We start from the raw sequence: 4,692 nt of genomic DNA on the forward strand, positions 1-4,692 counted from the left end.
TTTTATCCCTCCAGAGTGAGTAGTGAGGGCTCATTAGTGGAAAGAAATGTAAGATTTAAAAAAAGTACATAGTCACTTCTCAGCAAATCCTGTACAGTAACATGTAGCATATCTCTTACAGACTGAGCTTTGACTTGACACTTTCGGCATGTTGCAAAGGCTCAGTCATTTGACAAGTTGGAAAGCTTAATCCAGAGGAAACTAGAGGAGGCAAAATTGTGCAGTGTCCATTACTGTTCCATGATGAAAAGTTTGCCATCTGATTGATATTCTCATTTGTCAGTCTTGCACAGAAGCCCGTAGCCTGTTGCAGCGTGAGAGGGTCAAACTTTGACTTTTTAATATGAACAAGTGCATTCGTTGATCCTGAAACTTAAAACTTTCAGGTGTGTTCTTTGGTTTTGTCTCCATTTCAGGTAATTCACCTGTTGTAAACTCTCTCAGATGACTATTTTGTCCATTTTTGGATTGAAATAAAGAGCTAGAGGTGATGTTGACCTTTAGTAAGTGGTTCCACCGCGCCAAAGCCACTTGGCATATTAGTCTCGCTAGCCAAGAATTGTTTGGTGTTTTCTTGACGTGTCAGCACAGACTTGTCCCTGTGTATTTCCCTTCCTTCATTTACAAAACTGGTTGCGGTTGCCCTCACTTCTTGGGTGGGATGGCTAGTCACGTTAACCCAGTTTTCCTCCTCAGTCTGAAGGGGAATTTTCTTCAAAACAGAAGCAAGTTCTTGATCTGACAATATTCTTGTATTCCCAAAGCCTTGAGGCTCCATTTCCTTACAAAAGGTAGAAGATGGAAACTGTGGAGGCTCCATTTGTTTACCCAATGTAGAAGATGGAAACTGTAGGTAGAACTTTGATTCCTCTGCTGCAATCCCTCTAGAAAGTTTTAATTTTCTTAGTAGCAGCTGTAATTCAGACTCAGAAAGTATTTTCAATGAATTTCCTTCGTGTGATGGCGCCTGTGGTCAGCTTTCATCTCCACTTTCTGCCCCCACCCCTTCACCTCCTTTGCCCCCTCCTCTGGGCTCCTATCACTTTCTGCAGCCTTTCTACTGTTACTTCTTGGCCCCTTCTTACTGCTGTCTTTCAGCCACAACCCTGATCTTCTGGTAGGAAAGATCTACATCTAGCCTTCTCAGACAAGGCTGAAATATCTCAGTGGGCCCGTGTGCAAGTAGCGCACGTTAAAGATCCCTTGGTGGTCTAAAATCGATAAGAGAAAGCTTCGGTTGCCACAAGGGAACAAGAACCCTCCCAAAAAACAAACAAACAAACAAACAAAACCCGCAGTCCAACCAACAGTATTTTTTATCCCTCCAGAGTGAGGGCTCATTAGTGGAAAGAAATGTAAGATTTAAAAAAAGTACATAGTCACTTCTCAGCAAATCATGTACAGTAACATGTAGCATATCTCTTACAGACTGAGCTTTGACTTGACACTTTCGGCATGTTGCAAAGGCTCAGTCATTTGACAAGTTGGAAAGCTTAATCCGGAGGAAACTAGAAGAGGCAAAATTGTGCAGTGTCCATTACTGTTCCATGATGAAAAGTTTGCCATCTGATTGATATTTTCATTTGTCAGTCTTGCACAGAAGCCCGTAGCCTGTTGCAGCGTGAGAGGGTCAAACTTTGACTTTTTAATATGAACAAGTGCATTTGTTGATCCTGAAACTTAAAACTTTCAGGTGTGTTCTTTGGTTTTGTCTCCATTTCAGGTAATTCACCTGTTGTAAACTCTCTCAGATGACTATTTTGTCCATTTTTGGATTGAAATAAAGAGCTAGAGGTGCTGTTGACCTTTAGTAAGTGGTTCCACCGTGCCAAAGCCACTTGGCATATTAGTCTCGCTAGCCAGGAAAAAACATCATGTTCGCATGGATACCCAGCCATGTGGGCATCCGAGGAAACGAGCAAGTAGACGACCTGGCGAAGAAAGCTTCATCCCTTCTGCTGGGATCAACGACAAACACTCTCCCACAGACTGACTTTAGAAATAAAGTCAAAAAGTACACCTCCAGTCTGTGGGAGAGCCACTGGGAAAACCAGAAAAATAATAAATTATATGAAATTAAACCCAAACTAGAACAGCGAAATCCTTCGGATCTCTCCAGAAGAGACGAAGTCATTTTTACTCGATTGCGCATCGGACACACGGCGCTAACCCACAAATACCTCCTACATGAAGATGAGAAGCCGTTCTGTGTCGAATGCGACACAGATTTTACCATTAAACACATTTTAACAGAATGTCTAGACTTTGGAGAGATCCGAAGGAAATATTATAAATGCAAGAAATTGCAGGATATTTTTTCCGTCGTTGTTCCCAGCAGAATTTTAAATTTTATAAAGGCCATTGGCCTTTATGGCGAGTTGTAGAATGAATTTGATATTATTAAAAATTTTTATTGTTACTTAAAAGTTGTTTTAGATCACAAATGTATTTACACCGAATTTGAATATTTTAACTTTTTAGCATTTTAAAGTAAATTAGTTAGCCAGTCGTGAAGTGAACTTTCGCAGAGGTGAACAACTTGTGTTTCGCGCGCTCATATGACCTTAGCAGTTGCGAGCGCCGTAAAACCTTATACTATACATACATACATAGCCAAGAATTGTTTGGTGTTTTCTTGACGTGTCAGCACAGACTTGTCCCTGTGTATTTCCCTTCCTTCATTTACAAAACTGGTTGCGGTTGCCCTCACTTCTTGGGTGGGATGGCTAGTCACGTTAACCCAGTTGTCCTCCTCAGTCTGAAGGGGAATTTTCTTCAAAACAGAAGCAAGTTCTTGATCTGACAATATTCTTGTATTCCCAAAGCCTTGAGGCTCCATTTCCTTGCAAATGGTAGAAGATGGAAACTGTGGAGGCTCCATGTGTTTACCCATGGTAGAAGATGGAAACTGCGGGTAGAACTTTGATTCCTCAGCTCTACTACCTCCAGAAAGTTTTAATTTTTCTAATAGCAGCTGCAATTCAGACACAGAAAGTATTTTCAATGAATTTCCTTCGTTTGATGGCAATGTTCTGTTGTCAGCTTTGATTGTGTCTTTTTGCCCCAACCCCCTCACCTTCTTTGCCCCCTCCTCTGGGCTCCTAACACTTTCTGCAGCCTTTCTACTGTTACTTCTTGGCCCCTTCTTACTGCTGTCTTTCAGCCACAACCCTGATCTTCTGGTAAGAAAGATCTACATCTAGCCTTCTCAGACAAGGCTGAAAAATCTCAGTGGGCCCGTGTGCAAGTAGCGCACGTTAAAGATCCCTTGGTGGTCTAAAATCGATAAGAAAAAGCTTCGGTTGCCACAAGGGAAAAAGAACCCCACCCCCCAAAAAAACCCCCAAAAAACCAAACCCGCAGTCCAACCAACAGTATTTTTGATCCCTCCAGAGTGAGGGCTCATTAGTGGAAAGAAATGTAAGATAAAAAAAAAAAGTACATAGTCACTTCTCAGCAAATCATGTACAGTAACATGTAGCATATCTCTTACAGACTGAGCTTTGACTTGACACTTTCGACATGTTGCAAAGGCTCAGTCATTTGACAAGTTGGAAAGCTTAATCCAGAGGAAACTAGAGGAGGCAAAATTGTGGAGTGTCCATTACTGTTCCATGATGAAAAGTTTGCCATCTGATTGATATTCTCATTTGTCAGTCTTGCACAGAAGCCCGTAGCCTGTTGCAGCGTGAGAGGGTCAAACTTTGACTTTTTAATATGAACAAGTGCATTCGTTGATCCTGAAACTTAAAACTTTCAGGTGTGTTCTTTGGTTTTGTCTCCATTTCAGGTAATTCACCTGTTGTAAACTCTCTCAGATGACTATTTTGTCCATTTTTGGATTGAAATAAAGAGCTAGAGGTGCTGTTGACCTTTAGTGGTTCCACCGTGCCAAAGCCACTTGGCATATTAGTCTCGCTAGCCAAGAATTGTTTGGTGTTTTCTTGACGTGTCAGCACAGACTTGTCCCTGTGTATTTCCCTTCCTTCATTTACAAAACTGGTTGCGGTTGCCCTCACTTCTTGGGTGGGATGGCTAGTCACGTTAACCCAGTTGTCCTCCTCAGTCTGAAGGGGAATTTTCTTCAAAACAGAAGCAAGTTCTTGATCTGACAATATTCTTGTATTCCCAAAGCCTTGAGGCTCCATTTCCTTGCAAATGGTAGAAGATGGAAACTGTGGAGGCTCCATGTGTTTACCCATGGTAGAAGATGGAAACTGTAGGTAGAACTTTGATTCCTCTGCTGCAATCCCTCTAGAAAGTTTTAATTTTCTTAGTAGCAGCTGTAATTCAGACTCAGAAAGTATTTTCAATGAATTTCCTTCGTGTGATGGCGCCTGTGGTCAGCTTTCATCTCCACTTTCTGCCCCCACCCCTTCACCTCCTTTGCCCCCTCCTCTGGGCTCCTATCACTTTCTGCAGCCTTTCTACTGTTACTTCTTGGCCCCTTCTTACTGCTGTCTTTCAGCCACAACCCTGATCTTCTGGTAGGAAAGATCTACATATAGCCTTCTTAGACGAGTCTGAAAAATCTCAGTGGGGCCGTGGGCTAGTAGCGCACGTCATAAGATCCCTTGGTGGTCTAAAATCGATAAGAAAAAAAATCGGTTGCTACCAGGGAAAAAAAACCACCCCCGCCCCAAATAACACACAACCCGAGTGCAACAAACAGAAGTTTTGATCGCTCCCCAA

The sequence above is a fragment of the Aplysia californica genome, unplaced genomic scaffold (genome assembly GCF_000002075.1).
Source record: "Aplysia californica isolate F4 #8 unplaced genomic scaffold, AplCal3.0 scaffold00509, whole genome shotgun sequence".
In the NCBI taxonomy this organism is placed as follows: domain Eukaryota; kingdom Metazoa; phylum Mollusca; class Gastropoda; order Aplysiida; family Aplysiidae; genus Aplysia; species Aplysia californica.